General features: G+C 40.1%; 1 pseudogene; it reads left to right on the top strand.

Moving 5' to 3' along the window:
* Positions 1–402: 402 nt before the first annotated feature.
* Positions 403–6,508, top strand: LOC131216956 (disease resistance protein RPH8A-like; annotated as a pseudogene).
* The last annotated feature ends 7,042 nt before the right edge of the window (positions 6,509–13,550 follow it).

The following is a 13,550-nucleotide window of genomic DNA, read 5'->3' as shown; positions in this document are numbered from 1 at the left end:
GAATAATAGTATGGTAACACATGTTACACATGCAACTATAGATATAGTTTTAGATGTAATCAAAGCTCTTACAGTAAATTTCAAACCCCGAACCCCTTGGATTTGAAACCCTCAATTATTTTATACCGCCAAACGATACGGGAATTTGAAACCCCCTCAAATCCCTCGAATCCACCTTAGCACGCCTCAATCCATCCGTCCAAACGACCCCTCAAATCCCTCAAATCCACCTAGTGTAGCGAGTGAATCGGTGGGCAATCTGCTTCGTGTCTCACTCCATCCGTGACTCGGGGGTGGCAGACGAGCCGCGCTCCCTACCCACCTGGGGCAATCCCGTCATATTGAGCTGGTTTACAGCTCAGCAATGCATTATTGAATGACCGAAAGCAAGTCAATTATTGAAGGATAAAGCTAGAAACGGTGACTATAGAAAAAAAGAAACGATGCAGCTTTATGCATTTCGTTTGAAACCAGAGAACGATTTACTAAGTTTCATTCTACATCTGTAAGTTTTGAACAAGTGATTGAAGTTTCTCGTGAGAGAGAGAGAGAGAGAGAGAGGGGCTAAGATGGCTGCTGAGGCTGTTGTTTCGTTCGCGGTAGGAAAAGTCAGCGATTTCCTGGTTCAAGAGGCAGTTTCACTCTATGAAGTGCGTGATCAGGTAGAGTGGATCGATAGAGAATTGAGGCGGATGCAGTGCTTCTTGAAAGATGCGGATGCAAAACAAGGCGGTGATGCAAGAGTCAAGAATTGGGTGGCAGATGTAAGAGACGTTGCTTACGATGCAGAAGACGTCATCGACACCTTCATCCTTAAAATACAACAACATAAGAGAAGTGGGTTCGTTGGTTTCTTCAAAAGCTGCGTGTCCATCGATTTATTGGCTCGACGTGAGCTCCGGAATGAAATTGAACGGATAAAGAATAAAATCGGGGAGATCTCTGATAGTAGAGTGAGGTATGGCATTAAAGATGTGGGAGAAGGAAGTAGTTCCATGGGTGAAAGTTTACGAAGGCAAAGGCAAACTTCTCCTCTATTTGGAGAGACAGAAGTCGTCGGTTTTGATGAAGAAATAACGACACTGGTGGCACGGTTGATAGATGGCGATTCACGACGTTGTGTGGTTTCTGTAGTTGGAATGGGTGGTCTCGGTAAGACCACTCTTGCAATTAAAGTGTATAACAATGAGGCTGTTAAGAAACATTTTGATTGTTGTGCTTGGGTTTTTGTATCTCAGCAATATGTGGTGAGAGATCTTTTGCATAGCCTTATAAAAGTCTTCATGACTCTTACTAAAGAAGAGCTTGAGATGGTGGAGAAAATGAATGATGTTCAGTTGAAGGAAAAGCTTTTTAATCATTTGAAGGAGAAGAGATTTCTTGTGGTGCTGGACGATATATGGAATACTGAAGCATGGGATTCTTTAGTGGCTGCTTTTCCAGATATGAACAAGGGAAGTCGAGTCCTACTCACCACCCGCAACAGAGATGTAGCTTCATATGCAGATGCGCGGAGCTCTCCCCATGAGCTGCAGCTCTTAGGAGACGAAGACGGATGGAAATTATTTTGTAAGAAAACATTTTTAGAGCAGGGTATCCATTACCAGCAAAATTTAGAGAAGATCGGAGAAGAGATTGTGAAAAAATGTCATGGTTTGCCTCTTGCTATTGTTGTCATTGGGGGCTTACTGTCAAGGAAAGCGAAGGATCCAAACGAGTGGGGGAAAAGTACTCCAGAGAATTAGCTCACAATCCGTTGATGATAAATCTCAAATCGCAAACATATTAGCTTTAAGCTATGAAGATCTGCCCTACCATCTGAAGCCATACTTTCTCTACCTTGGTGTTTTTCCCGAAGACCATGAGATCAGAGCTAAGAAATTGATTCGTCTGTGGGTTGCAGAAGGATTTGTAGAGCCAACAGGGGACGACGGTAGAGGAAGCTGCGGAGGATTGCCTCGAAGAACTGATCCATAGAAGTCTGATTCAAGTAGTGAAAAGAGATTGCATTGGCAGAGTGAAAAGATGCCGTATCCATGATCTCTTACTTGAACTCTCAATTTCAAAAGCCAAGGAAGATAAATTCCTCGATGTTCATCGTGGAGATACAAATCCTCTCTCTCCATCGAAAGCACGCCGGCTTTCTATTCATCATGCCACTAGCAGGTACACTTCTTTAAATCACGCTAACCAATACATTCGTTCTCTGTCGTGCTTTGCTTTCGAGGATGCATGGCTGGGGAAAAAGCAAGAGAAGTTTATTTATAGAGGATTCAATTTGCTTAGGGTGTTACATTTAGATGTATCTAGCACATCATTGCGAAAGTTTCCTAACGAAATATGTACACTGATCCACTTAAGATACCTTGGCTTCAGGGTGAATAGATTCACAAGAAGCCTCCCATCATCCCTAAGCAATCTTTGCAGTTTAGAAACACTGCATGTAGAAGCAGGTGGAATCTACATACCCAGTTGTATTTGGAATATGCAACAATTAAGGCATGTGGATGTGGCCTCAGGAATTATAAAAAGTAACGGTTTCAGGTCTAAAAGAATCGTCGGGCGTCCATCACTCGGACTTGATTGTTTACTTAATCTCCAAACTCTAAAAGATGTGGTGGCTGGCGATTGGACAGAGGATTGCTTGGGAAAGCTAACTAATCTCAAGAAACTAAGAATTTGGGTGTACTCCTGGAGTAGGCATGGAAACGGATTGTCGAGCTCTCTTCCCAAATTGGACCGCCTCCAGTCTTTGCGGTTGCGTTGGGGGGAGACCATTCCAGTGTTTATGCCTTTTCAACATCACCTGCATATGAAGAAGATGAATTTGGACGGAAAGTTAGAGAAGCTACCCGAGTGGTATGAATTCTCACCTACCCTCACCAAGCTTTCCTTGCTATTGTCCAAGTTAATGGAAGACCCGATGGCGACATTGGAGAAATTACCCAACCTTCGGATTCTCATATTGCGTTATAATTCATACAACGGAAAGGAAATGGTCTGCTCTGCACAAGGGTTTCCTCAACTCGAATCCTTATGTGTTAACCAGTTAGATGAATTAGAAGAATGGATAATAGAGGAAGGAGCGATGCCGAAGCTTTTACATTTGCTGATTCACAGGTGCTCTCATTTAAAGATGCTTCCAGAAGGACTGCAACACGTGGCTGCCCTCCAAAAATTGGTGGTGTGTTACATGCCCAATGAATTCAAAGACAGAATGCAGGAAAACGGCGGAGAGGATTGGCATAAGATTAAACATATACCCTCCATCGAAATAGAATGAGTTGCTGCTGTGGCCGGCTATCAAAGTCAGGTGAGTTTAGTTGCTTGTTTCTTCCACCAATGGAAAAACGCATGGAAGGGCACATTCAACATCTTTACAAAGGCTGGTGAGCTTTTCTTCTTCTTTGCTTTATTTCCCTCTGCTTCATTCACACCATAAACTATAATTACACACGTTCTAACTTTTAATTATATTAATTAATTTTTTTTTTTCAGTTTGCACAAGGGACCATAATAACATTTTCGATCATTGAAATAGACGGTCCACCTGTACTAACTAAAATTCCAAATGGGAAAAAGTTTTATACTCTGGCAGTACAATGGATGATACACATGCACTTAAAAATTACTAACAAATTTCGTAAGTGGAATAGAATCAACCCAAATTGAACTGTGTAAATTAAGGTTTTAGTTTAGATGCATCACATACAAAAAATTACTCTTATCTGATTATTTGACTTTGGATCTGTGACTTTGCCACCGTATTTCCCACAATTAATTAAGCTGTTTTAATTTAAGTTAATATATGCCATTATGTACAACTTCTGAGTGGTTGTGTCTAAAGCATCATGTGCTTGCCTGAGTATCATATAGAGCCAAAAATTGGGTTCAGGTTGACCCAATCCAAGTTTGGGTCGGGTTTTCAAGGTCCTATTGTTTCGAAATTTCCAACCCTATTTGAATTCGGGTTGGGTTCTGGTTGAACAAATTCAGGTCAGGTTAGGTTGGGTTGAGAATAATCACATGTATTTGGGTTGGGTTGGGTTGAGCATAGAGGATTTCAGGTTGACTTTGGTTGGGCACCTCGGGTTCGAATTCTGGTCAGGTCAGTTGCAGGTTGGATTTTCTTGAAGTCAGGTTGGGTTAAGTTGACAAATTGCACTCCTGGAGTCATATAACTCCTAAGACATTCAAAATCAGTTACGTAGCAGCCATAATGATAACGGTCATAACGGTTACATATTACGGGGTCGAAATGGCCGTAACAGCCGGTATAGAAAAAACAGGCTATAAAGGCCCTGTAACGGTCCTGTAATGGTCCTTAATGGCCCGTAATGACCCGATAATGACTCCATAACAATTGTTTCAAAAAATAAAAAAGGACTGTAATAGCCATAATGGCCCATATCGTAACAGTAATGGCGGTGGCTGTTACAGCTACCATTACCGTTTTGAAACACCTTAATAACTCCCCATCTAAATTTGTACTGTACGATCCCTTGCCCCGTTGGCTTTTGGCTCCAGTCAATACATCTCTTGTATATCATGCATGTTATTGTTCGTAGAAATGGTACAACTAAGAATGTCTTGTGTAGCCATTACTTCAACTATCAATCTAGCAACTGCTTTATATGTCATCATATGTGCCTAGATAGAAAACAACTGCAAGATCCAAGCTGTCCATCAGTTGGGCCCTGTTCCTTCAACGGCCTGGCTCAGTAATCAGTCGGATCTAGCAGTCGATCCATCAGATGGGCCACAGTCTACAAAACAAATGAACAGCTAAAACAAGCTTAGCCAGCCATCAATTTGTCCCATATGCAGTGGCCTACATAATCATACAAATGGGCCATAGCCCAAAAATTAGGGGAATCGACTATGTTAGTCATCTGATCAATGCTACAAATGGACTTAATGCAAAATTGAGTGCACCTACAGAGCTTCTGTCAGTCACTTCAGTCTCATTTCTGAAAGAAGAAAAAACTTTCTTACTTGATAGATAGATTGGAATCTGTTAGTTTGCAAATCTAAGGGCCACTCCAATTGCATGAGCAATCCAAGTTTAACAAATTTTTTTTCCTGACTTATATATCTTGAATGGCTAATTGAATTCCAAATGTTATTGAGGTAATTTTACTTGATTTTGTTTATGGTTATGTTGTTAAGTCTTTCTCTAGTTTACTAGATACAATATAAATTTATTTGAAGTCCTTTCATTTTATAGTTTGCTTTTCTCAGGCATGTTATTTTTAATGACATGATCACGTAATTAACAACCCAATAGTTCGAATGTCCTAACATTTCATCTATTGGGACCCATCATCAGATAAGTGGGTAGGAAAGAAATGTTAAAACTAAATCTGCCTTATCTTAACCATCCTTCAAATTGGTGCCTGGAAAAAAAAAAAAAAACTTCTATAACTCCATAAAATAGTTATAACAATTAGGTTCTTGCAATTCTGCATGATAGTGAAGCAAATGCCGCATTGCCTAAGTGATCAATTCTAACCATTGATTATTATACATGTCATGATGGTGGAGGTTGGTTGATTCTACAACCATATAGATCCCAGTCCCTCTGACATCGCTTCACATCCAATGTGGTATTCATGTGCAAGATCAAGCCATCCATCAGGTGGAGCCATTGTGAATGTGCCCTGACCTATGAATCAAAATGGACCAATAAGCAGGGGGTCCATACGCATGCATTAAAGCTGATTACAAGATTTTATTAATACAAATTTTATAGCTTATGAAAGGATTTCTCTGTTAGTTTTAAATAAAATCATTATTTTATTTTTACAAATAACAGTGTATTTGTAAAAGTTCTACAGTACAATAAAGAGCCACCTCTAAATGAATTTTACATAAGCTTTACCCTAATCCTACTCAAACCAAGTTATATAATATCTATACCTGAAATTCCTCAGGCTCTGCCAGTCATGACTAGATGTAGGGTGCATCAGTGGATCAAGTAAACCAGAATACAAGATACATTAATGCAATGTATCAATCTTTTTCATTTTCATTTTCTATTTTGCTTCATCAACTAAATTTGGTATTTATTTTTATGCAATGATTTGGTGTAAATATGCTTCAACCACTTGTTTAGATTTGAAAAAAAAAAAAAAAATCAAATCTCAGTACATTATCAAATTTTAATCCCAGTTTTGATTTGTAGACTCTTGCTTTGGTAGGAGAATCTTGTGGTGGATGCAAAGCGACAGGACCTGCCAACATGTTGACGTAGAGACTGCTGGCCTGAAAGTTCATTTCCTTTATATGGTTGTCATACTCTGTAATGAATAATGGTGTGAGTTATTTGGCTGTATTTTCAGAATTTAGCATGACATCTGTATTTTTTTCTACCAATCTCTTCATACACTTGTGTGTCTTATGGTGGTTGAATCGAACGATGATGACTTACATCCACTTATAGTTTGTGATTTCTGTAATATCCATCAGATTATATAATCTTGAATGGCTTGTTGCATGTGTAATTGAAGTTTAACAAATTTTAATTTTTTTTTTGGAGATTTATATCATCTTGAATGGTTTGTTGAATGGTCCTAATCACTGCATTGCTCCATTGGGAACTTAATGGGACTCCTGCAAATGCACAGTGTCATATTAACTCTTTTATAGAAATTCGGTTGTGAATTGAGAATAGGTTACTAGTTAGTATTACAGAAGAAGAAGAAGATGGAAACTACTCACATTTTCTAAAATCAGAGAGTATTAAGGCTGTAGTTCATCTCTATTTGCACTTGCTAATAAGAGTATCTAGTATTTTTTTTTACCGACCATGGTGCATACAGATGGAAATTTATAATCAGTTGGGAATTTGGTGGATTACTGTATACAGTTCAGAAATGTTTTCCATCTCAAAAATCATGGAAAATGTTGCTTGTAAACCTCCTCCTGAAATAAAAAGAAAAATCACTAAGGTTGTCGATGGACCAGGAATGGGCTCAGCGAGGGTCACACCAAGCCCAGACCCATCCTTCAGGGCTAAAATTGGGCATAAGTTCAGCCCATCAAATTTACAATACAACATTTTTGAGGCTGTGGCATTAGGCAAGGTTCGGCTAGGCCTGCGATCAAGCCCTTCATGGGCCAAGCAAAGTGGGCTCATGCATAGGCTGAAAAAATTGGGGCCCGCTCTAACCTGATCCAGCTGGAAAATTGATCAAATCCCTATTTCCCACAAGAATGTTCCTAATCTATTCCTTGATCAAGTGGGCCGCACATGCATAAAGAATTAAAACTTAAAAAAGGGAAACCAATCATTTACATGTAAGATGCATGTGTTGCCTAATGATTGTAAAACATATTGGCAGGATAGAGCACATGTAGGTATAGCGTAAGGATAGGACGGGCTAAAATGTCGCCTACCTTAAAGCTCCTCTTTCTGACCCTCTTATTGTAGGTCCGTGCGATCCTTTTTTGGTAGCATTGTGAGTGGCTTAGCACACGTATGCACTCTTGTAACGCCCTGAGTTTCGGGGGTCGAGCAAAGCTCTACTCCCGAGATCCAGCACATCACTTATGCAACATGGATGATGATGTTCAGATTTCGTCCATATGAATGAGTTAAACATGAGTGAGATTATATTAAAACGGTACATCATACTCCAGAGATAATTTAATTTAAGCAAGCGGAAGACTGAAACATATATATTTGAACAGGTAAGTGTTTCAGAACCTCCAGAGTATGAGTATGTTATCGGGCTGAATATATACATGTATTGTTTCAAAATTTACAAAATGTCAAAGTGTAAAGTATCCAACTAATTCATATGTCCCTGTAATCCCGTCGAATCAGCACGACGTCTACATAAACCCACCTGAGAGCTGAGCGTAGGAGAATTCTTCCTCCTCATTTATGAAGTCCAACTCCACTGCATAGGCTTCCCCATCACCTGCATCTAAACCATAGTCTGGTTGGTGTTTTAAAACACCATCCCAGGTGGGAATGAGTAACTAATTCAGTGGAACTATAAAGCAAAGGTTAACATGTTATCAAGTTAATCAAGTAGTAATAATAAAGCAATACAACAATCACTTCTTAACTACTCTTGTTAATGCATGAATGGAGTGCAGTAATGATGCATGCCCTTGCACAAAGCTCCCTCACAAGTAACTCCGACAACCAAGTTCGCGCATAACAACCGCCCTAAAGTGCAACTTCCTCGCCAAAGCACATGCAATGCGGTGCATGGTTATGTTAGCCGGATACTTAATTAGGCTCATTCATATAGAGGATTTGGGAAGCTAATGTACCTCCCTTTATATCATTAACTCAAACGAAGGATCCATCTAGGGTCGTCAATCCTAGTTAACCACATACGATAGGCAAGTTGTAGGGCATCACCCCTAATGAAAAACAGTCGATAGGCAAATTCAAAAGTTTATACTCGCGGTCAATACGGGGTGGCTAATCACCTCAGCATAGGCCGACAGCTCGAACATGGTGTCTCATACCACCATGCCCGGCTCACGAGTTTGGGTTACTCATTGGTCACTATGGGGAGGCTCATCACCCCATCGGCTGACAGCTCGACTACGGTGTCCCATACCACCATGCTGGCTCATGAGTCTTAGCAGATCGTGGTACCATGGTTGAAACAGGCTTTTACATTGGTAAGTGGTACCTTATATTCAAGCAGTGATGTCCATACATGGTAAACACATAATAGGCCGATCTGTTTATTTGGTAAGTTCGATTGATATGAGCACACGTTGACTGAATCGACATGGAACGCATAAGCACCCCTTGTGGCCTAACCACGGTCAACGATCGCCGTGTGACTCGGATTCATCGAGTTACCCAATGTGGCGAGACTAATTCAGCCACCTGTACATGGACTGTTACTGATTGCTTGGGCTACGTTGTAGCCCTAATCTTCCTCGGATGCAACAGGTAGATATATGTGATAATCATATCAGCATTTAACAAACAATCCAAATCAATTCCTCATTTGAGCATTTCGTCAAACACATTGATCATATTGCATAACACTTGTATTTTATCCATAAATTTCGTAGCGGCAAATATGATTACATGAGAGAAACTATACATACGATTAAGGTAATTGAGAATTCTATCTTAATACTTCTATTAAATGCAAATCATCACCATTTTCTCATTCAGACAATTTATCAAACACTTATGCTACACCTCACCAAATATATAGACTAGGTTAGTTACAACATATATTTTAGCAAATCCTTATACAAAGAGGTCAACATGCATATGGCAACAATGGATCATAGATTAATAGGCATGGCAAACACAAATCATATTTTGTTCACTCCCCAAGTATAGGGTTGTGATGTAGTAATAAACTCGGTAAGACCGAGGTCGAATCCACAGGGACTGATACCTGTACATTATCTGAAACCAAGTAGAGCTAGAACTAGTCTCAGATGTGATCTAATCCAAATAGAGTTTAAGGAATAATTGTTGAATAATTATCTAAAACTTTAAGGATTTCAGAGGAAGAAACTAGGGATTCAGAGGATCCACTTGTAGAGATCAGGGAGAAATTATGCCTGCTTCAGAAATCATGGAATTTAACTAGACTTCCTTTGATATAGTTTTCAAGAGGTGAAAGGTGTATGAATTAGAATGGATTCCATCACCAAGCCATGCCCATGAGACAAAGTAAACAACAGAATTAAACTAATTACCAACCAACCAACAATGTATGAGGATCAGGAAGGGTACTGTCATCCTACCATGCCCATGGGACGATGATGAACAACAGGGGTTCCTGACTTCATAAACATAAAAAGGGAAAAGAAATACTCAAAGCCATTGCAAACCCATTGTAATTTCAGTCACAACAGACCATAAAAGACTAAGAAAAATATTCCTTTAATAATCAACTATATCAAATTCAGTTTAGAAATTTAAATTAAAGGCAGAAAGTAGGTTCTCCCATCTCGCTACAGGCTTCACCTCTTAGCCCTAGCTAAGAGGTTTAGCCACACATGATATGGGCTAAGTCTAAAAAAATAATAGAAATATAAAGGAAAAGAAGAAGAAAAAAAAAAACCAGAACCGAGCACCCCTTGCAATCGTCCAAGCCCTCCTTTTTTCCTCCCCACTTCCTGTTCTCCTTCTCCCCTTTATTCATGAGAAGGTCGGCTGGGGGACTGTGCATACGCAGCAACCTGTTCCGCAGCCGGAACGCATAATAACACAAGCAGACTCATGTTTGGCCGAGTGTGAGCGACTAGCCGCCAAGATTTCTCCAAACAAACTTCTTAGACAGGTTTATGGCTTCCCTGTGAACATTTTGAATGGTACTGATCATTAGTCTGGCCACGATCGAGATCGTACAGTGGGCCACGGGAGTCGGCAGCGTCCGTGTTCTCCTTGGATACTCTGTCTGCGCAAGACTTGCGCTGAGCTGCTGATGGGGGCCATGATCGGTTTTATCAACGAAATCCACGCCGTCCATTGGAATCCTCGTGGAAATCCAGTCAGGAACGAGTGGTTTTGGCAGGTTCTTGTGTGGCCCACTGGATATTCTATTCCGCCGTCCATCATGAGTTTCGGCGGTCGAAATCCGCTACACGTTGCTTCCTAGAAAAATTCCACCTAGGTCTGAGTGAGAGGACCGATTTGAGTCTCATAAACGGTTCGGATCTGACCGTTGATGCACGATGTTGGCCCAAAGAGTTCCGCCGCAAGTCTCTGTTCAACTTCCGCAGCAGAGACCGAAACGGAAGGCTCTGTCGAGAGTCGGTGGGGTCCACGTACTTGGTATCTTCAAAATCCATCACGTCCATTAGTTTCTCCTCAGAAAACCGTTGTGATATGGTCGGTTTTGGATTGGTTTGAGTGTGGCCCATTGCATTTTTAAACCGGCCGTTCATCTTATGTTTGAACGGTAATCTGCCTGTCCGTACATTCATGGGTCGAAAAGGACACCTAGGTGACGATTACGTCTACCCAAGAGATTCAATAGACGGTCTAGATCATCCATTTGGATGATGACTGGACCGTATTACTGAAAAATGGACGAACAGCGTCCGTGCGCTGTTATTTTGTAAGAAGGAGACGTCCCTGCCATGCCATGCACTCTTAGTGCAAAAAGTGTAATATGTACACTGGATAATGATTATGAGAAATCCACACCATCCATCTTGTTCCCCATTTCATTTGAGCCGTGGAGGCCGAAGTTAAAGCGTATCTGGACAGCGGGTGGGCCCCAAATCAGGATTTTATGGACTGATCTGTTAGTTCAGCCACTTTCACAAGAATCCAATGGCTGAAATTTGACGTGTACGGTTAGTTTTTGGTCCTCGAGCCATGTATAAAGTTTCGAGCCAAACAGATGATGGAAACCCAGTGATCTTGCATTCTGGCTGACTTTCAAGCCACTTGAGCTTCAGTTTCTCAATTTTCGCGGATCCCTGGCGTGTAATTTCGTCGATCTTGGTCCCTTGGAGTCCGTCCCTTGCCTTGTTGCATTCTGAACGTTAAATCCGTGCTTTTAGCATCCTTTTTCAGTCCATGCTCGTAAATACACCTTGCATCACAAACACGATTAAACTGGTGCATTAAATAGTATCATGTCCATAAATTCAGGTAATAATTGGGTCTGATATGCAATATTTGACCCTCAACACAACCCCCAACCAGCATTTTGCTAGTCCCGAGCAAAGTATGCGAAAAATAAATTGAGAATTACAGGATAATTTCTACAACTCAAGAGATTTATGAAAAATAGTTCAGATACTCGAATTCTAAGATTCATGAATGTTGGCATTACTTTTTTCTGAAATCAAGCTCACGGTAAACTTCATAATCAAGTTCAAAATATTAGTCCATCAATTAGAATAATTCTAAATATTGATTTCCATGGATGTATAGTCCAATCTCGACTTGTCAACATTAAGATTCACCTTGATATTTAAGGATATCATTGGTAACAAATAAAAGAAATCACGATAACCCAACTTGGCTTACACCTTATCTTTTTATTCTTTTAATTTTTGATTTTTTTTATTAGAAGTAACGCCAAGAAGAGGGATCAAATCCTCACCTACAGGGAGCAAACCTAAGGTAAAGACTGTACACCCAACTTTTTCACATATCATTCATGGGGAATCGAATCTTCATCTATAGGGAGCAAACCTATGGTAAAGACTATTCGCCCAATCCATTCAATTTCTCAAGTTGGTTCCTTTCATGTTTAGTGATTACCAAGTTAATCCTTTAATATCGAATTGAAACCTTAATATGCAAGTGAGATGTGTCCTGCGAATTCATGACTCAACCAATGTTCACAATTCTAATAATGGATTAACAATTCAAACTTAGCTGTGAAATTTAATAGATAACTGAATCCAAGAGTCATGAAGTACCAACATCACGCATCTTGAAATTCTAAGTGCCCTAGATGGCCTGTCAAAATCACTTCGACTTCATTAGAAATCCTGAAAAATTAAAAATTTTCACAACTTTTGCTCAAGACCAAGAAAATACTGATTAGGAAACCTAATCTCCCACCCCCAACCAAAAATCTACATTGTCCTCAATGTAAATAGAAATAGACATGCAATGCACATGAGACAACAGAAAAATAGGAGTGATGGAAAGATAGTACCTGGACGAAAGAATCAAGAGGCTTTCCAAAGATATCTACGTAAGAGCGGTTCAGCACAAGAGAGAAACCAACAAAAATAAAAACAACAAAAATGAACTCCTACCTATACCACTTTCGTAGGTGCTCTCGATTGCACTGGACAGTGGGTGGGCCCCAAATCAGGATTTTATGGACTGATCTGTTAGTTCAGCCACTTTCACAAGGATCCAATGGCTGAAATTTGACGTGTACGGTTAGTTTTTGGTCCTCGAGCCATGTATAAAGTTTTGAGTAAAACAGATGATGGAAACCCAGTGATCTTGCATTCTGGCTGACTTTCAAGCCACTTGAGCTTCAGTTTCTCAATTTTCGCGGATCCCTGGCGTGTAATTCCGTCGATCTTGGTCCCTTGGAGTCCGTCCCTTGCCTTGGTGCATTCTGAACGTTAAATCCGTGCTTTTAGCATCCTTTTTCAGTCCATGCTCGTAAATACACCTTGCATCACAAACACGATTAAACTGGTGCATTAAATAGTATCATGTCCATAAATTCAGGTAATAATTGGGTCTGATATGCAATATTTGACCCTCAACATGTTTACATGTTCATTCAAACATTTCAACAAACACATGGGATGCATCTTTTATTCAACATATTTCATACATGTATAATACATCGAAATCGACGTGTCTAAAACGATATGGTAGCAATCAAGTCAGACATAAATCATTAACTAACATTGAAAGCATTGAAAACCATAACCTAAACGTTTATAGTCCGCACCTTTCGTCGGAATACTCGATTCGGACGCGGTTCGAATCCTACGTTCCCAAAAATGGAACGTTGGGCATCTAAGCAATGAAATAGGTTAGCTATTTCATCGATTACTATATTTAGATCTTTAAATTAATATTAGGGTTAGGTTTTCTTACCCAAATCGAAGCC

Source organism: Magnolia sinica, chromosome 10 (assembly GCF_029962835.1).
Source record: "Magnolia sinica isolate HGM2019 chromosome 10, MsV1, whole genome shotgun sequence".
In the NCBI taxonomy this organism is placed as follows: Eukaryota; Viridiplantae; Streptophyta; class Magnoliopsida; order Magnoliales; family Magnoliaceae; genus Magnolia; species Magnolia sinica.
This window is presented reverse-complemented; position numbering and strand designations above follow the sequence as displayed.